At 37.6% G+C, this 21,948-nt stretch overlaps 1 pseudogene; it reads left to right on the forward strand.

The window, feature by feature from the left end:
• The first annotated feature begins 14,580 nt into the window (after nucleotides 1–14,580).
• LOC125209953 lies at nucleotides 14,581–18,605 on the forward strand (annotated as a pseudogene).
• The last annotated feature ends 3,343 nt before the right edge of the window (nucleotides 18,606–21,948 follow it).

Raw genomic sequence — 21,948 nt, forward strand, 5'->3', positions numbered from 1 at the left:
TAGTCGCGATCAACCGTGTGTGATATCCTTAGAAAATGCGGGCGTGACACTAACCCTCTCTTTGTTTTCGTTTGACTAAATTAGAAATAAGAATTCCCTCTCTTCTAAATTTTCAAATTTGAATAAAAGCTATGCATTAATTACACTTCATAGTTCCAATAAAGAGTGGAGTAAGTCTTCAATAGACAAGTTTTAAACAATTCAATAAGCCAGGAAATTTGGAACGTGTTTATTTCTTTTCATTTTTAGTGGTATCTTAATTTTTGTACTATGCATACGTATTTTCTTTATATAATACTATTTTCATTTTGGAACATTTTTTTAATTTAAACACACTCAAATATATTTTAAAGTTCAACTAGATTTGTGAGCTTAAAAAAATTCAATATGCAACATATTTATTTCTTTGCATTTTTAATATTATCTTAATTTTTATACTATATAGATTTATTTTATTTTTTATGATATAATTATTTTTACTATGGAACACTTTATAAATTTATAAAATACTCATAAATCCAATTACAATATCATCAAGTATATATCTTTTTTGTTTTGTAATTTATTTTATCTGACACTTTTACTTTTTTGTTAATATTTTAATTTTATTTTCTAAAACACTTATTTTCTTTAAATACTAAAGTTTAATCTAACTTATTCTAAAATTAATATGTGATGTAATAATTAAAGTATGTTAAGTTATTGATTTAATTAAAATTATACTCTCTCCTCTATTCTACAAGAATATGAATTTTTTCTTTTTTAGTCTGTCCCTAAAAATATGTACTTTCTAATTTGAAAATTATTTTCTCTCTAATGAGGTGAGAATCATTCTCACTAATAATACTTTATTTACTTTTTATCTCTACCTCTTTCTTACTAAACCAGTTTTGCATTAAAACTCGTGTCGAACCCAAAGTGCATATTCTTTTGGGACGAAATGAGTATTATGTTGAGTGTTTAAACAAGAATATAAAATTTGTAAAAAAATAAGAAAAGAAAAAGATATTAGATCACTAATTGAATTTTACAATATTAGATCTCGAGCACATTAAAAAATCATTTAATCAAATTACTAGACCCATCTATTTTGCACTTTAAGATCTGAATCAAGACTAATATGAGTACTATTTATGTAACAAACCAAATGATTGGATGGGATTAATTCACTAAGGGCTCGTTTGGTAGCTATGTCATGTTTCGACTAGACATGATACCATTATGATAGTAATCATAGTTTCGATTAGTTAATTTACATATATTGGGTGTTTGGTAGATTAAGATAATTGTGAGTTATCTTATTATAGTGTTTGGTACAATAAGTCACAAGTAAGGATTAAAATTATGATTGTCAAAATTATCCTCATTAGTTTAAGTTAATTACTAAACTATCATCATTTTACCCTAATTATTCCTATAAAATCGTTTTGTTTAAAATTAACATCTTTTCAAGCTAAACTCCTTACAAAAATTAGCATCTTTATATCAAAAAACTTATATTTATTTTGGTATTCTATTTTTGTGAGCATTAATAATTTTGGACAAATTTTATGAATAATCAATTATTATTTTGGACAAATTCTATATGAAAATATTTTATCAAGTACCAAATTTTATATGTTCACTTTTTTTGAAGTTTAAAGCGTTTGTGGATTGAACAACATCGTATATTTATGTTCAAAACAAAAGCAATTGCCTCCAAGTATTACGTAATTATAAGTATAATATAATATAATGTAAATAAAGTAATATAATGAGAATATAATACGATTTAATGTAAAGTAATATAATGAGAACATAAAGTAATATAATGAGAATATTATAATATAATATAATGTAAATAAAATAACAAAGTAATATAATTAGAACAACAAATTGACATCAACAAAATTCTTAATATGATTTAATAGGAAAATGACGTCCTTCAATACAACAACTAAGTAAAATTGATGGGTTAGAAATTTTGATGGGTAAAATTGTATTTTGCTAACTTAACTAGGCTTCCATGATAAATAACATAGGATTTTAGGTAGTTACAAATATGACTAAAACATAAGATTTTCAGTGGGCTTTGTGCGGGCCGAAAATAAAACACGGGCTACTATGTTTGGTAACATAACTACCAAACACACAAATAAACCCAGATTAATCTCTTATCTAGGCGAAACATAGCTACCAAACGGCCCCTTATTGATCTACTTACTCTGCAACAATATATCTCAAGTCTCAACCATTTTATAAGAACTATTTTATATCAGAGGATTTATTTTATAGAAATTATGGTTAAATGAGAATAATTCATTATTTGATTTATTTCCATTTTTTTATTGATATATTAATTAGAACTTCAAGTAAATTAAATAAATTATTTAATTAAATAATAATGCCATAAGTAAAAAAGATTGGATAAGAATAAATCTTAGGTGAATTTTGAAATATTGCATCTAATTGATCTATATATTTTGCAACACTAAATCTAAATAGAGACGGGTGCCATAAGTATTTTTTCTTACAAACTAAATAGTTGGATGAGAATAATTTACAACTTAATCTATTTTTTTTACAAAATTAAAAATCTCAAGCAACATTAATATTTATTTGATCAAACATTAATGTTATAAAATTACTTTTACAAACAAACTAGTTAAATAAGAATAATTCAATGCGTGATTTATTTATTTTTTGTGATGATAAAACCCAAGTAAATTCAAAAAATATTTAATCAAATAATAATTTGCTATAATATCTCTATTCGGTCAAAAGGTTGAATGAAAATAATTCACTAGTTGAACTTTTCAACATGAAATCCCAAGCACATTAACAAAACATTTGATCAAATCACTAACTGATCTATCTATTTTGCAACATTAGATCTCAATCAAGACTAACGTCATTAGTATTGCTCTTAATTCACTAATTAATTCATTGATTTTGCAGTAATAAAAAAAATATTTAATCAAACACTAATGTAATAATAGGATCTCTTTTACAGACAAAACTATTTAATGAGAATAATTCGATGTTTGATCTAGACTCAAGTAAATTAAAATATATACTATATATTTAAATAAACAATAATTTCATTAGAATTCTATATTAAGTTAAAATTCAAACAATGTAAGATGATAATAAATTATTAGTTGAATTTTGCAATACATTTAAGATTTCATTTGTAGATCAAAAAAAATAATATTGAATGCAAATAATGTTGCATGTCATTTAATCAATCTTTTTTTGTTCTTCTTTATCTATAAGCATAGTTTCTTTTATATTATACTATATGTATTATATTTATATTTAATATTTTATCACATTAAATATTATGTTTATGTAAAAAATAAAATATTAAACAAAAACATAAAAAATATAATAAAGGATATGATAATTAAAATGGGTAAGCATTTCAGTTTATAAATTCTTGTATGTATAAGTATGTTTTTTTTTTCCTTTTTTTTTATTATATACTATATGTTTTATGTTTATATTTAATATTTATCACATTAGATATCATGTGTATGTAAAAATTAAAATATTAGACAATAACATAAATAAATAGTATACTAGTAGTATATTACATAATAATTAAAATTCATAAGCATTTTAACTTATGAATCTAACTAAACTTTAAAGTATTTGAATTTTTAAATAAAAAATATATTACATAATATATATAAACTTATTAAACAAGAAAAATAATACATTTAATTGGATGTGCGTATTAAACTAATATACATAACATATAGATTTAAAAAAAGAAATTCTCTGTATATTATAAATACTAAAATACGTCAGATAATAAAACCATGCTTATATAGATAGAATAAAAGGTAAGCTTAATTAATGATTTGATAACTAAACATACATATCATATAAAAATAAATAAAAGGACACGCAATATTTAATTTAGTTGAATCCTAAAATTATAGGTAGATATGGAAAGTTTTTGAAGTAATCAAGGAAATGGAGTAGCAAAATGGGAGGGAAAAATTGAAAAACAGGCGTAATTTTTGGGGAGAACAAAATTAGGCGGCAGTTTTAATTAGGGATAGAAAAGTAAATATAGTTTCTATTGAACTGGTAATTTAAAAATAAACCGTTTTTTTCTTAATCGAACCAATCTATGGTTGTACATAATATGGTCACTTAGCTTTATTCTATTTAGTTCGAATCTGAATCTGTTAGGTTGGAAAGAAATAAAAAGGAGATCAAATTAGAGGGAAATAAAATAAGGAGATATGAGATTGATACTATGATTGATTCTTACCGTGTAATAGGCAATCACAATTAGGGTAAATCTTTTCCTTAATTGTTGTACTCCTAAGCCTATTTAGAAGCGTGTAAAGTGTAAACCATAGAACAAAACAAGTTGAATGAGAATTAAACTTTTCAACATGGCATCATATGAAGGCTCAGAAAAAAACTCATCATAGCCCAAACAAATACCCTTCCCTGTCGAATTAAAACATGGCAGAAGAAGAAACCGAAACCAAACCCAAACTCTCAGTAAGCAAGACTGTTACTGTTGCTGTAAAGCTCAACGGAACTAATTATCCGTTATGGGCACGACTAATGAAGATCCAGATTGGGAGTAGGAGGGTACTCCGGCACATCAACGGCAATCCACCACCATCCAAACCAGGGGCGGCGGATTACACGGAGTGGGAAGAGACAGACTTAATCGTCTTCTCGTGGATATTGGACAATATCGAAACTGATATTGTTATCGATTTTGCCCACCATCAAACTGCACAAGCACTGTGGGAGAGCTTAGCCGTGACGTTCGAGAGCACGTTTGATCCTTACCCTAAACCCTAAACCCTAAACCCTCTTTGACCTGGAAGAGAAAGCAGGGAACATCAAACAAGGGGAACAAAGCCTTGAGACAAATTGGCGTCACTTACATGGTACATGGATTGATGTAGATCGATGCCAAGAGCAACCGGTCACGTGTTGTGACAAAGGGGTGGGACAATTCCGGCGCTACAGTGAAACACGACGATTGTTCAAATTTCTGACCGGCCTCAACCCAAAATACGACCAGGTTAAGCGTGAGGTCCTCAAAGACCGACCGTGTGATACGAGAAATAAGCGCGAAAGGTGACGAGATAAATAAAGCGGTGCATGGGTGCATGCAACCGCAGGATCATAGGGGATGAAATCACACACACGGCGCACATTAGGAATGAAATGTAGTTAGAGGAGGTGAAGTTTGTTAGATCGTACACTTGAGTCACTATAAGAATTGTAATTTCCTTAATTGTAATCTCATTATTATGATTTAATGCAAAGTGCTCTCCCTTCCTCCCCGTCTTCATCTACAAGCAACTCTTTGTGCATCGGTGCTATTCCGGTCATTGTTTCATCTTCCGGTGACCCCAATACTGCACCAAGTGGTATCAGCTTCATCGATCCTATGGTGGAAACACGCTCCGGCGACAACCGCCGTCTCGAGGAGATGCTGACTGCTGCTCTGACAGATCTGACTACCAAGCTTTCCGACGCCGATCGTCGGCGTGAGGAGCTTGACAAAGCCCGCGATCTATCGGACTCCGCGCGCGATCTGACGCTGCGGGAGCTGAGGGAGGAGTTCCTGGCTCTTCAGGTTCAGCAGAATGAGATCATGGCCCGTTTCATGGCCACGGGTGGTGGTGGTGTGGCGCATCAGGGGGGCGGAGGTGGTTTTCAGGCGAGGCCCCAACAGTATTTTGCAACAAGGCAGTCGAAAGTGGGTTTCCCGATCTTTTCCGGCGAGGATCTGACTGGGTGGATCTTACGTTGTGACCATTTCTTCGCGGTGGATCTTACGCCGGAGGATGCGAAGGTCAGGCTGGCGATTATCAACTTGGAGGGCCGTGCTCTGCAATGGTTTCACAATTGGGGGAAGTATCAAGAGGTGCCCACGGCTACCCCATGGCCTCTGTTTCTTCAAGCCTTAGAGGGACGTTTCGACGATCACCTTTTGGGCGATCCGATGTCCGAGCTCCTTGCTCTGAAGCAAACGGGTTCATTCGCTGAGTACCACGATCGCTTCGAATTGCTGCTGGGTCGTGTTTCAATCTCCGAAGCCTACGCTATCAGTCACTTTGTCAACGGCCTCCGACCCTACGTCCAGAAGACGGTTCGCCTCTTCATGCCACAGACGCTTGTTCACGCGTATGCATTAGCGCGCCTTCAGGATCTATCTGCTCCAGTTAAGGAGGGCTTCCCTTCGGGCCCTAAGCGATTCAATTCTCAAGGATCGGGCAGTGATTCTCGCAGACCTTCCTTGCTGCCCACCCCTACTACACCTGTTTTTAAGAGTAAACGGGTGCTGACTCCGGAGGAGGTGGCTGATCGGAGGGCTAGGAACATTTGTTTTGGGTGTGATGAGAAGTTCGATAGGACCCACAGATGTGCTCGGAAGTATCTGTATGTAATGGAGGTGGACGATGGTTTCCGTGAGGAGGAACCACCTGCGGAGGAGGCAGAGGGGTGCGATGAAACAGAGGAGGAGGATAGCCCCCTCATTTCTATTAATGCGATTAGTGGATCGACTTCTCGTGGCTTTCAAACGATGCGTATCGCTGGACGTGTTGGTAAGCGTACTATTCACATCCTTATTGATTCCGGAAGTACTCATAATTTCTTGGATTTGAATTTAGCTAAGAAGCTTGGTCTTCGTCTTACTCCTATTAAGTCGGTTTTTGTTGATGTGGCCGATGGAAATCGGCTTGAATGTGCTTCGATGTGCAAGGATCTAAAGTGGTCTCTAAGGGGAACTACCCTTACTACTGAGGTGTTACTCCTTCCCTTAGGCAATTGTGATATGGTTTTGGGTGTTCAATGGTTGGAAACTCTTGGGGTGATTAATTGGGATTTCAAACACCTCACCATGGATTTCAAGTTGAATGGCAAACGGTATGTTTTGAGGGGTGGCCAACATTTCCCCCGGGTCTCCACTGTTTCGGATAAGGAAATGAATAAGTTGCTAGCTCATGGAGAGGGTATCCAACTTTGCTGCATTCAGCTTAATGAGGAGGGTCAGTCAGAGCTGCTTGCTTTGGAGAGCTCTGTTCAAGAGGAGCAGAAGGTTCCTTCCTTCATTCACTCTTTTTTGGAGGACCAGAACGTGGTGTTTGAGGAGCCTACTTGTCTTCCACCGCTCCGTTCTCATAATCATCAGATCATTCTTACTCCTGGAGCAGCCCCGGTTAACTCTCGCCCTTACCGTCACACAGCTTTGCAAAAGAATATCATTGAGAAACAAGTTAAGGAGTTGCTGCAACAGGGTTTCATTAGGCCGAGTTCAAGCCCCTTTTCTTCCCCTGTCGTGCTTGTCAAGAAAAAGGACGGCACATGGCGTATGTGTGTCGACTATAGGCGCCTTAATAAGCTCACGGTGAAGGACAAGTATCCGATTCCCTTAATTGAGGAACTCCTTGAGGAGCTCCACGGTGCCTCTGTTTTTTCTAAGATTGACCTTCGTGCGGGTTATCATCAAATCAGAATGAAGCCGGAGGATATTCCCAAGACGGCTTTTAAAACTCATGACGGCCATTATGAGTTTGCCGTGATGCCTTTTGGCCTCACCAACGCCCCGGCCACTTTTCAAGGCCTTATGAATGATATTTTTAGACCCTTCCTACGGCAGTTTGTATTGGTTTTCTTTGACGATATACTTGTGTATAGCCGTGACTTTGCATCTCATCTTTCTCATTTGAAACAAGTATTTGAGTTGCTGCGAGAACATTCTCTGTTCGCTAAGCGTTCTAAGTGTGAATTTGCTAAGAGTCGTATTGAATATTTGGGTCACATTATATCTGTGGAAGGTGTGGCGACGGATCCAGCAAAGCTGCGAGCTATGCAGGAATGGCCTTCTCCGTCAGATGTATCAAAATTGAGGGGGTTCTTGGGCCTTACGGGGTACTATAGACGGTTCATCCGTAACTATGGGGTGATTTGTAAGCCTTTGACTGACCTGTTACGGAAGGACGCCTTCCTTTGGGATGATGAGGCCGAAAAGGCCTTCTGCTGCCTTAAAAAGGCCATGTTAACACCTCCGGTGCTGGCTCTACCGGATTTCTCCCTTCCGTTCATTATTGAGACCGATGCTTCTAGTTATGGCATTGGTGCAGTGTTAATGCAAGGTGGGCACCCCCTGGCGTTCATCAGCAAGTCCCTTTCCCCTAAGCACAAACTACTCTCGGTTTACGACAAAGAATTGTTGGCTGTGGTGTTCGCGGTCACTCACTGGAGTCACTATGTGAGCCATCAACCTTTTGAGGTTCGAACGGACCATAAGACTCTGGCTCATTTGATGAATCAGAAACTCTCTACTCCCGGGCAATTAACTTGGCTTTCGAAGTTGATGGCATATGACTTTGAAATTACTTATAAGAAAGGCACCGAGAATTTGGTGGCTGACGCTCTGTCTCGGGTGCATTCCTCGGAGATCTTCTGCATGGCTATCACCTCTGTTTCTACTGATATTTACCCGCTGGTTGTTGCCACATGGTCCTCTGATCCGACTCTCCGTTCTCTGATTTCGGAGCTTAAACAGGACCCTTCGAAGCACTCCAAATTTTCCTGGATTGCTGATCAGTTACGCCGCAAAGGGAGATTAGTGGTTGGTGAGGATGCAGGTTTAAGGCTGAAAATAGTAAGTCTGTTCCATGACTCCAGTACGGGCGGCCACTCGGGTATTTTGGCTACTTATAAACGTCTTTCTTCCCTATTCTATTGGCCTAATATGGAGAAACAAATTCGCCAATACATAAGGGAGTGCGATGTGTGTCAGCGCTTCAAATATGATCATAGCGCTTCCCCTGGGCTTCTACAACCCCTCCCCTTACCCGAGGATGTTTGGTCTCACATTAGCATGGACTTTATCGAGGGTCTGCTAAATCAGCGATCTTGGTAGTGGTTGATCGTCTCACCAAGTATGCTCACTTTATGAGCCTCGCCCATCCTTTCACAGCTCTGACTGTGGCTCAGTCCTTCTTGGACTATGTTTTCAAGCTTCACGGCTTGCCCTCGGTTATTATAAGTGATCGGGACAGAGTCTTTTTGAGTGCATTTTGGTCGGATTTTTTTAAACTACAAGGTGTGGAGCTGAATATGTCTACGGCTTATCATCCTCAAACCGACGGCCAAACGGAGGTGGTCAATCGGTGTTTGGAGACGTATCTGAGATGTATGTGTGGGGATCAGCCGTCCACCTGGAGTAAATGGCTGAGTCTAGCTGAATTTTGGTATAACACATCGTTTCATTCAGCCATTCAAACTACTCCCTTTGAGGCTCTCTATGGGTATCCACCACCGGTCCATATTCCTTATTTTCGGGGTGACTCTTCGGTTCACGATGTGAATGAAACCTTGGTTGCTCGTGAGGCTATGCTTGAGGTGCTTAAGCATCATCTTGGGCGTGCTCAGAAACGCATGAAACAACAACATGATCGACACCGCTCGGATAGGCAGTTTAAGGTGGGCGATTGGGTCTATTTAAAGCTTCAACCTTATCGCCAAAACACCCTCCGTGATCGTCAGTTTCAAAAGCTTAGTCCCCGTTACTTTGGGCCATTTAAGGTGATCGATAAGTTCGGCCCAGTGGCGTACAAATTGCAGCTGCCGGCTGAGTGCAAAATACACTCTGTTTTTCATGTATCGCAGCTTAAGAAGAAGATTGGCTCACTTGACAAGCTGCATGGGACTCTTCCTTCTGTGGGGAACTCCACATTCTTGGAACCAGTCAAGATTTTGGGCCGCAAGCTGGTGAAGAGGGGAAATCGTCCAGCCACTCAGGTGTTGGTCCATTGGGCAAACTCTTTTCCGGAGGATGCTATGGGAGTTTTTGCATGAGTTGATGGAGCGGTTTCCGCATTTTAAACCTTGAGGGCAAGGTTTATTTCGAGGAGGGAGATTTGATATGAGAAATAAGCGCGAAAGGTGACGAGATAAATAAAGCGGTGCATGGGTGCATGCAACCGCAGGATCATAGGGGATGAAATCACACACACGGCGCACATTAGGAATGACATGTAGTTAGAGGAGGTGAAGTTTGTTAGATCGTACACTTGAGTCACTATAAGAATTGTAATTTCCTTAATTGTAATCTCATTATTATGATTTAATGCAAAGTGCTCTCCCTTCCTCCCCGTCTTCATCTACAAGCAACTCTTTGTGCATCGGTGCTATTCCGGTCATTGTTTCATCTTCCGGTGACCCCAATACTGCACCAACGTGGCCCTCAGCGGAGGTCGCGTATGGCTGGATAAAGAGGGAAGCCGCCCGGCTCAAAATCATGCCGGCAACAACCGTCGAACCCATCGGCGCAACCAATGAACCCACATCATCATCGGGCAGCATAGGGCTCGGGTTTGCAGCCCGAAACCAGCAGCGGAGTGGACCACCGCCACAACGTACCGGAACACCAGCCGTCGCCCTTTTAAATAGGACAAATCAAAACTTTGGTGTTCTCACTGTGGAAAACACGAACATACCGAAGAATCGTGCTTTCTTCTTGTCGGATTCCCGGAGTGGTGGGATGAAAATCAAAAGGCCAAGGCAAAATTGACAATTGGAATGCACGATGGTGGAGGCGGACTATTCCCGGCGGTCGGAGCGGGCAACCAGGAGGCCGCCGACGCTCGAGGACGCCAAGGAGAGAACGGGAGAGGAGCGGTGGTTGGGGAGGCTGCATTTGCTGATTTCCGAGGAGGAGGCGGCGGCGGAACTATTGGAGGTAACGGGTTAGGGGGTTTGAACCCTAACCCCTCTTCTGATTTGTTAAAAGAGACCCAATCTTTTGAATATTCACATTTGTCACCCCATATATTGCCTGCAGCCCCCCCCCCCCCCCCAATCCGAGAAATTATGTGTTATACCCCATGCCAAAACTGATATACATTTAAGTCCTGTTGATGTGAAAAATCCGAAAAACAACCCCAGTTTTTTAGAAAAATCCTTTTTAAGTTCAAATTACTTTGCACCCTTGGAAAATATTCATATTGCATGTATGGCCCAGAATTTGCAGAAGAATACTGAAAGTGGGTGGATTTTTTATTGTGGGGCTACAGATACAATGACCTATGATAAGAGTGATTTTTCTGATTTTAATGAAGCAACTAAAAGCCAAATACAGACTGCTGACGGGGAATTAACGTCTGTAAATGGGAGTGGAACTATTAAAATTTCTCCAAATCTGAAACTCTCAATCTGTCTTTATGTGCCCAAATTGTCTCACAAATTGATGTCTATTAGTCATGTGACCAAGGAGCTAAATTGTACTTTATTGATGCACCCAAATTTCTGTGTTTTACAGGATATCATGATGAGCAGGATAATTGGGCGTGGCACTGAGCGTCAAGGCCTCTATTATGTGGATGAGAAAGCTCACCAAGGTGGCGCTGCGATGCTTGCTCACGGATCTGCCGATAGAGAAGCTTGGTTGTGACACCGAAGAATGGGTCATCCTTCCGCTGGTTATTTTAAATTGCTTTTTCCTAAATTTTCCCAATTTAAAGACATTTCTTGTGAGTCGTGTTTTTGGCTAAAAATCATCGACAATCTTTTAAATCCAGTGATATACGTGTTAAGGATATTTTTTCTCTAGTTCATGCTGATGTGTGGGGCCCTGCGCCTATTACCGGTGATCATGGTTTTAAATATTTTTTAATATTTGTTGATGACTGCACTAGAATGACTTGGGTATATTTTTAAAAAAATAAATCTGAAGTTTTTGAGAAATTTATCATCTTTTTTAAAATGATTCAAACACAATTTCACAAAACTATCTCAATCCTTAGGTCAGATAATGGTAGAGAATTTGTCAATAAGGACATGGGTGATTTCTTTAAAGAACATGGATTAGTTCATCAAACAACATGTCCTTACACCTGAAAAGAATGGGGTAGCTGAAAGGAAAAATAGGATTCTTCTGGAAATAACTCGTGCCTTATTTTTTGACTCAAATGTCCCAAAATTTTTTTGGCCTGAAGCTGTAGCTACCTCAGTTTATCTTGTTAACCGTCTCCCTAAAAAAATTCTTGACATGAAAACACCACTTCAGGTTCTTTCAAAAATGGCAAAAATTCCTGAACCTCTCACTCTTCCGCTTAAAGTCTTTGGGTGTTCGGTCTATGTGCATGTCCCAAAACACGAGAGAACAAAATTTTCAGCATGTGCCATCAAATGTGTCTTTCTTGGGTATGGAATTAATCAAAAGGGATATCGGTGTTATGATCCATCTTCTAGGAAAATCATCACTACCATAAACTGTAATTTTCTAGAGTTTGAATATTTTTATCAAACCCAACTTCGGGGACAGGGGGGAGTAGTCTAAGGGATGTGAGTATTAGTGGACCCCAAAGTTGGCCAGTGCCTCAGCCAAGTAACTCGCAGGCGGAACCAACAGAACAAGCTAGTGCCACCGCCGAGCCGGTCATATCTACTGTAGAACCTCCTCAGTCAACCACGTCTCAGTCTAATTCTCCTCTAGTGATATCTGAGGTAAACCCTAGACCTGATCCTGAGAGTACAATTATTACTTCTGACGATTCTGGTGTAGATGAAATTATTGCGGTTGATGGTGACACTGGTCGGTACATTCTTCCCTCACGAATCACTCGAGGGGTTCCACCCAAGAGATACAGTCCGGTGAAGTTAGGAACTAAAAGAAGATATTCAGTAGCAAATTTGGCCAAGGCCAATCTGACAGAAATGGCTAGAGCATTCACAAGTGCTCTGTATGAGGAAGAAGAGATACCACAAACTGCTGAAGAAGCTATGAAGATAGCTCATTGGAGGAAGGCGATGTTGGTAGAGATTAATGCACTAATGAAGAACCGGACATGGGAAGTATGCCTAAAGCTAGAAGGGGCACGAATAGTAGGATGCAGGTGGGTCTTCACCATCAAAAGAAGACCAGATGGGTCAATCGAACGGTACAAAGCAAGGTTGGTAGCAAAAGGGTATACTCAGACATATGGAGTTGATTATGCTGAAACGTTCTCTCCAGTGGCCAAGATGAGCACAATCAGGGTCTTGTTCTCAATTGCAGCAAACAAGGAGTGGCCATTGCATCAGTTTGACGTCACCAATGCCTTCCTACACGGCGAACTACCAAAACCGATCTACATGGAGGCTCCACCTGGTTTTTCTGAAGACTTTGGAGAAGGGAAAATATGTAAACTTAAGAAGACGTTGTATGGGCTGAAGCAATCACCTAGAGCATAGTTTGGAAGATTTACTGAAGTAATGAAGAAGTATGGGTATAAACAAAGCAACTCTGATCATACTTTGTTTCTGAAGAAAAGAGGGGAAAAGATCACTTGTCTGATCATCTATGTAGATGATATGATTCTCACAGGCGATGACGAAGAGGAAATCAGCCAGCTGAGGCAGAACTTATTTTCGGAATTTGAGATGAAAGACCTTGGGCTACTGAAATATTTCCTGGGGGTAGAAGTACTAAGGTCTCCGAAGGGAATCTTCATTAATCAAAGGAAGTATGTTCTTGACTTGTTGGCAGAGACTGGGATGATGGATTGTAAGCCTGCAGACACTCCTATGATCCAGAACCACGGCCTGCAGATAGTAGAAGGAGCAGATTCCACTAATCGCACAAGGTACCAACGTTTAGTTGGGAAGTTGATTTACCTATCCCATACCAGACCTGACATAGCTTACGCAGTTGGAGTTGTAAGTCAGTTTATGCACAAGCCTCAAGCAGCTCATTGGGAGGCAGCACTACGGATTGTCTGTTATTTGAAGGGAACACCAGGCCACGGAGTTATGTTCAAGAAACATGGTCATATGGATATTTATGGATTCACAGATGCAGATTGGGCAGGAAACCCAAATGATAGGAATTCGACAGCAGGATACTTCACATTTGTTGCGTGTAACTTAGTCACTTGGCGGAGTAAAAAACAAAAAGGTGGTCGCTTTATCAAGTGCTGAGGCAGAGTTTCGAGGAATCAAAAGTGGATTGACTGAGATTTTGTGGCTCAAGAGGTTGATGACGGAATTGGAGCTTATGCCACAAATGCCTTGCAAACTGTTCTGCGACAATAAGGCAGCTATCAGCATATCTGAAAACCCAATACAACATGATCGGACTAAACACGTTGAAGTTGATCGTCACTTCATCAAAGATAACATAGAAGCAAAAATCGTGGAGCTACCATTTGTCAGATCTGAATACCAACTAGCTGATATTCTCACCAAAGCTGTGGACTCGAAAAGCTTTCATGGAGTATTAGGCAAGTTAAGTATAGGCGATCCCCTTACTTAACTTGAGGGGGAGTGTTGGATAGAAATAAAAAGGAGATCAAATTAGAGGGAAATAAACTAAGGAGATATGAGATTGATACTATGATTGATTCTTACCGTGTAATAGGCAATCACAATTAGGGTAAATCTTTTCCTTAATTGTTGTACTCCTAAGCCTATTTAGAAGCGTGTAAACCATAGAACAAAACAAGTTGAATGAGAATTAAACTTTTCAACATGTTATAAATTTAGTTGATCGTAAACACTCTTCTTAAATGGAATTATATCCATTTAGGTCGGAAATAAACGGCGGAAATGAGCCGGAGGTTGATGCAAGTTCCGGAAATGCAAGTTCAATTGTTGAGCTCCGGAAATGAGCCGGAAGTTGATTTAAAGGAGAAAGTTTATGTGGAGTCCAAGAAAATATGGAGGGTTGCATTTCCTAGTGTTATTTCTCGAGTTTCTTCTTTTGGTACCATTGTAGTTACACAGTCGTTTATTGGCCACATAAGCTCGGTCGATCTTGCTGGTTACGCCCTTGTTCAGACCTTGCTCGTGCGATTCGTGAATGGGATTCTAGTAATGCACCCTTTGCATCTTTGTTTATGAAACATATAGTTAGTATGTTGTTTTTAATTCTACTATTCAAGATTGATAATGTGCATGATTCAGTGTTTTTATAAATATTATCAAGGGCTTAGGATATCCCACATTTCCAATCAATCTTAATCAATTTAGGCCAATCCTCATTAGTAAAATTGACTGTTCTGTGATTCCAAAATCTTTATTTGATACTAGAACTGTGTGCACCTTAATAATCACATCTTTGCTGGTGTTATTGGTTGTGTTTTTCACTCTTTAGTTGTGATGCAGATTGGAATGTCAAGTGCAACTGAGACTCTCTGTGGGCAAGCATACGGGGCGAAGCAGTACCACATGATGGGCATTTTCTTGCAACGGTCGTGGATCGTGGATCTTCTCTCAATGACTATATTATTGCCTCTCTTTCTCTTTGGAACTCCTATCTTTAGGCTACTTGGTCAGGAGGAGGATATTGCAGTGTCTGCCGGATATATTTCACTGTGGTTTATCCCCTTCAACTATTCCATTGTGTTTGCATTGACAATTCAAATGTATCTGCAAGCACAGCAAAAGAACATGATCATAGCTTACTTGTCGGTTCTACAATTCATAGTCCACTTCCCTCTATCATATCTATTCGTCTACATTCTCGAATGGGGGGTCGGGGGTGCTATGCTTGCACTGAACATGTCTCAGTAGGATTATGTTTCCTAGGCCCAGTCTGTCTAATGCATGTCTATATATATGGGAGTTGAGCACATAATTCTGCAATCTGTATCTGAAAACCGCAGTCATAATACAATCTGTTCTCCGTTCTTGCCCGTGGACGTAGTCAACACAATGTTGGTGAACCACGTAAATTCTGTGTCTATTTACGTTATTTTGTTTCTCGATTCACAATTGTCATATTTGTCACAACAAACTGGTATTGTTAGGTGGCTATGGGTCGGGCCGCGACCCATGTTTGTGTCGACTGCGTCTGTCCCGATGTGATCTGGTTTGAGGGGAGGTTTGTTATGTACAAACTCCATCCCACATCGGGAGTCTGAGGGAAGTTGGAAGGTGTATATAATTCCCGTCCAACCCCAATTAGTTTGAGGCCTTTTGGGAGTGACCCAAAAACAAATCCGTGCGGGCTTGACCCAAAGCAGACAATATTAAACGTTTGTTGCAAACTTGCAGTCCACGATCCTAACAAATTATCAGAGCCTGGTTTTCAGACCAGGGTTTTGAATTCCGCTGAAAGAAGGGAGAATTCAAGTCAAGGTGGATATTTATTAGTATGCCTTGAATCTGTATAGGATTAGGTTTCCTATTTGGGATAGGATTATGTTTCCTAGGCCCAGTCTATCTTTTGTGTGCCTATTTATACGGGAGTAGGACACATAATTCTGTGATCTGACAGATCCAATCTGTAGCCATAATCTAAAAACACTCTGAATACAATTTTTCTCCGTTTCCTACCCGTGGAGGTAACCAACAACGTTGGTGAACCACGTAAATTCTGTGTCTATTTACGTTCTTTTGTTTCTCGATTCACAATTGCCCTATTTGTCATAACACAGAGTTCATCTACATATTCGGTGGATGGTGCCCTGAGTCTTGGACAGGTTTCTCGATGGCTGCATTTAAGGACATATTCCCTGTGGTGAAACTTTCAATAGCCTCTAGCCTGATGGTTTGGTACGTCCTTTCTCCCTAAAACAATTGTGTTCAATTGCTTGTTTGGAGATGCAAGTTCCTGAAGTTTGACACGTTCCATGTAATTCAGATGAAAATATTTACTCGTAGTTAGAACTAATGGATTATAGTGGGAATACAAACACATCTTCCTTTTATGTTTAATGCTCAATTCTTTCTATTTTTGAAGTACAGTTAGTTTAGTTGAGAGTCGGAAGACTTGAAGTTGTGTGCATATTACATCATTTCCTTAAGAAAAGTGGTTTATAGAAGTGAGAGGACATCGTTGTCATTGTTCAGTGACCGACTTAATAAAACTTTTTCGGTTATTTTTACAGCCTTGAGCTATGGTACTACGCCATTCTAGTCTTGGTAGCAGGGTACATGAAGAATGCTGAAGTTGCCATTTCTGCCTTCTCTATTTGGTGAGTGTTCGATTCAGTAAATGTCTTGTTTTGGACTATATTACAACGATGGAAACTAAAACCAGAGATTTGCAGCCTCAACATCAACGGATGGGAGTTCATGATATGCTTGGGCATTCTTGGCACTGCATGGTACGCGCTAACTTATGGTTCAGTGCGAAGTCTTTTTATCACGCCACTCCCCTGTCTGAAAACTTGTTCCCTTTTATGTGCAGTGTGAGGGTTGCTAATGAGCTGGGAAGAGGAGATGCTAATGCCGTGTAATACCCCGCTCAAATTAACGTCATTAAACGTGTATAAAGTAAATAAATATATTAAGGCAAGTAGTATTTTAAACTTCTATGTTTCTTTGTATTAAAATCCTTGATGGGTTTTAATTGATAGTTAAGGGCCAATGAAAAAATAATTTTGATCAAGAAATTTGATGTGCAAGAAGATACATGAAGCGATAAAATAATTGTTCGTGTATAAATCAGATGAATATTAAATGTCCATTTACAAAATATAGTCATTTCTCTTCAAATGAGAAACGTACTAAATTATGATGTTACAAAAACAAGCTAAGGCTTCTTCGCAAAGCTAGTATTCTATCTTCAAGAGACCCCCAACTTCCTACAAATGATGGACAAGTCAGAAACGACACTGTAATAATAATACAGTAACAAAATAACTTTTACCATCTTTAACCATAGTCAACATGTGAATAGTGCAGTACTATTCACTGAAAACTGAAAACGACCCGAAGCCATCACATATGTATATATGTCACGTTTTATAGTTTTATAGTTAGTGTATATATATATATGTGCGTGTATGTAAAGATGAATTATTTCTGCAAAAATCTGCAGACAAGAAATTGAATCAAGGGAGACACATTCCCAAAATCCGGAAGAGCATTGAATTAAAAGTCTTCACCGGTTAGTTAATTATTTTTTTCTTTTCGCATGAGTGTCGGCAGAGATTAGTATAAGGAGGAAGAGTTGTTAAAATTTCAGTTTCATAACTTCTCCAACGCATAGCTTTTCTACACACTCCAAAATCCAGTTTCACGCTTTTTCGATGCACTCTCAAATTTCTTTCTACCAAAATCCTACACACCCAAAATCCCTTCTCACCCAGAATTTTAAGCAAGTAGACAGAAAAGTTTTCACCTTTCCTAGCAAGTTTTGAAGCAAGCATTTTTAAAAAAGGAGAATTTCAAGCAGGGGCACTTTTGAATAAATCTTTTTATCGTTCTTTTGAGGTAATGATTCTCAAACCGCAAGTTAAATCTTTTCAAGTTTTTATAAGCATGTCATGTTAGCATGAATTCATATAGAACTTAAAATCACAACCAAGCATGCTCCTGAATAATCAATCTTCAAATTCATGTGCAAATTCATTTATTTTTATGCTGAGCCTAAGTTACGTACTAGTACTTATGCAAAGTCTTGTGGATTGGAATGCTCTGCGGTGTCATCACAGAGACAATCGCGCTATCGTTCATGATGTGGAGGTCGAACTGGGACGAAGAGGTACTAAAAGCTTCGGCTCGTCTGAGAAAGTGGTACCTCAAATCTTCAAAGGAAGCTAATAATTCGGATCTGAGCTAGCTTGAAGTTTTCTGCAAAAGATGCAGTGGCTGTTGAAGATTGTTAGACATTAAACGTCTATCATTTTGGTGCTTCATTAGGGATCAAAAGAACATCATCATCGTCACCATGTTTTTGTTTTTTGCCATTTACGATTTGGATACGTTTCAGACATAACTAGAGTTATTTTGCTTTGGTAGTCATTTTTATTCTGCATCACTCGTCGGGCCTTTTACAAATTACTACAATAATTTAAAGAGGATATCTACTACATAACTACATAACTACATAACTACATAATCGAATATAAAACATGTTTTGGCTGGAGACTATTTTTACATTATTCAGAGATTAATTGTGCTAATTAGAGAGTTTAAATGCATGTTTATGTGGCGCGAAGGACTCCCTCTCAATTTCGTAAATAAAATAAAATGCTACGAGTTTCACGCTATTGACTGATTTGAAACTAAAATTTCTTCTAAATACTAATTGCACACTGAAACTACTTTAGCGTTTCTCTAAGTCATGAAATGTGTACGGCCAAGCCAAACCTGGACATCTATGGACTATGGTGGTTCGCGCCCCCAAGCGGTTCAACCCATCTTCTCATTTATAAATGCAACACAACACAATCAAAATTCATAAACTCCTCCGGTCCCGTCTTAAGTGATTGAATGTTTTTTTTTTGGTTGAAATTACTAGTAGGGCGTACTACATTCCCAATGAAGAATGGAGAAATTAAAAAGAAATAAAGTGAAACGAAAATACAAGTGAGAAACTATAAACCGTAGATGTAATTTGTAAGCCGAGTCGAGTAGTCTTCTTTCCGCAAGACGAGATACACCCCTGTATGCTCTTGGATTGGCGTGTCATCCCCAAACATAAAACGGCTTCGTGTTATTCGTTCCAGCACCGCAAACAGAACAAGCTCTGGCGAACTGGATGATGGCAAGGGCACAACGTCGACGGAAGACTATGCAGAGAGAGGGAGAGAGCTATGCAAATGATATGCTTCGTTTGCAATATGGTGAGCAATGCATGGCCGGAGTCACTGGCTACAGTGACGGAACTAGAATTTTTTATAAGTCTGTGCATAAATTTAGCAATAAGGGCGCATATTTATGTCTTAAGAGTTTAAACTAATCCTAACGCCTCGTTAGGAGCGTTTAATCTTCTTAAGTTGTATAAGTGGTCCGTAATGATGTACTAGTATCAAAGATTTTCAATGGGAGAGTTTAAACAAAGTATCATACTCCCTCCGTCCGCTGTTAAATGTCTCATATTGATACACACGGGTTTTAAGAAATTGTTTGACTTTATGAAGTAAAGTGGGTAGAAAAGTTGGTATAATGTGGGAACTACTTTTATATATTGGTTTTATAATAAAATATGAGTGGAATGCGCTAGTGCAATGTAGAGTTCACTTACCAAATATGGTAAAAGTGATATGGGCATTTATTGACGTACGGACGAAAAAGGAAAAATGGAACATTTAATAACAGACGGAGGGAATATATTTTTATATTATGATAAATACGCATTGGATATCTTTAGAGTCTAGAAAATAAACTGTTAACTTAGTAATTTAAACATAAATACAATAATAAACCATAATAGTACGAAGAATTAAAATAATACAGTATTAGACATATAAAAATGCAAAATTTTAAAAAATTAGTTGGGGTATTTGTATTCTTGAAATTTTTAAAATACAAGACAGATTAGTAGTATAATTCTCCCATGAATTTTAAAAGGTAATATCGTAATTGTATTCTTGTAAAATAGTAGAAGAAAAATTTAAAGATCACACTAAATTTTTAATGGGAAGTGTTATATTGCTAACTCAATACTTAATTGCTAACTACAATTAAAGAATAGCCCATATATATTCAAATCAAGGGTCTAGATCATCAGCCTCAGAATGTCAATAAGGATATTAAGGTCAATTTACAACAAATTAGTTGTAACTAACTTTTGAAAAATATCTCATAACTTTAAAACGCATATAACTTTCTCGATTTAAATTATTTTTTCGTATAATATATATCAAATTAAAGATAATTTCATAAGGATTCTAACGAAATCTCACTTGCATATTTTAGGAAATGTTGTTAAGTATAATAAAATAGAGAGAAAAAAATTGTTGAATATTTTAATGAGTATAGAAGAGAGAGGAGGTTATTTATAAAATTGGAAAATGATCATCTTAATTGGAATAAGCAAAAAAAGAAAGTTGGTCAACTTGAACGGAACGAACGGAGTAATAATTAGAGGTCGAACACACATGCATAAGATTTGGATGAAAAGCTCCTAAAAATAGAGAAAAAAATTGATATAAGTGAGGAAACAAAAGTAAACAAAATAAAAGCATGAAAAACAAGTAGAGAGAATTTATTTTATATACTGTAGTGTTGTGTTATGATTTAATGAAGAGAGATGGAAAAAATAGAGATGGTGGTATTTTCCTTTTAGAAAACGTTTCATTTTTAATAGGACAATCTAAAAAGAAAAACGTTACATTTTTAATGGAACAGATGGAATATTGTTTTTTATGCAATACGTGAGTGTTCGGTTTGCAAGATCATATCTCATTATTAAATTTATATTATGTTTGGTTCATAAGTTTGAATCTCATGAGTTAATCCTAGTTGATAGTCATGTGATAATTAGTCATAGCCAATCCCTTCCTACTAAATAATCTCACCAACTTAATTTTAGATTATATGTTGCTACTAATTTATCTAGGAAACTTAACACCACCTACAAGTATTATGTTTCTATATTTTTATTGTGTGAGACAATTATATTTCTACAGATTAAATTATGTATGTAATCCCTCCGTCCCAACTCCCAAGGAAGATGACCCCTTCCTTGGGCGGTACGAGTTTTTATGCAATTTTATTTTGTGTGTTAAGTGGAGAGAGTAAAGTAAGAGTGAGAGAATAAAGTAAAGATGAAAGGTGTTTCCATTATTAGTAATGAGTCATCTTGGTTGAGACAAACTAAAAGAAAAGTGAGTTATCTTTAATGGGTCGGGGGAATACTACTACTATTTTGTACTCCCTTCGTGTAACTCAAGATATCCACATTTTTGAGTGGCACAAGATTTTTGGAGGAGTTGTAAGGTACAGTAAGTAGAGAAAAGAAAAATAATTGAATATTTTAATGAGGAGAAAGGAGAAAGAGATTTATTTCTAATAAAGTGAAGTGTGTATATAGTATTCTGCTTTTATTCTCTATGTGAATATTGTTAAATTTTTATAATTCCCGTTGATACAATTCTTCCATATTGGGAGTTTGTATTTGTTTGAATTCTAAGTGAATTTGTTAGATGTAATGGATATCATTCTATAGTTGGATACACCTTAATGTGTCCCTAAGTCACATTTAGAGATATTTTTAAGTGATTTTAATTTGTATTCGGGGTGTTTTTTAACAAC

Source organism: Salvia hispanica, chromosome 3 (genome assembly GCF_023119035.1).
Source record: "Salvia hispanica cultivar TCC Black 2014 chromosome 3, UniMelb_Shisp_WGS_1.0, whole genome shotgun sequence".
Taxonomy (NCBI): domain Eukaryota; kingdom Viridiplantae; phylum Streptophyta; class Magnoliopsida; order Lamiales; family Lamiaceae; genus Salvia; species Salvia hispanica.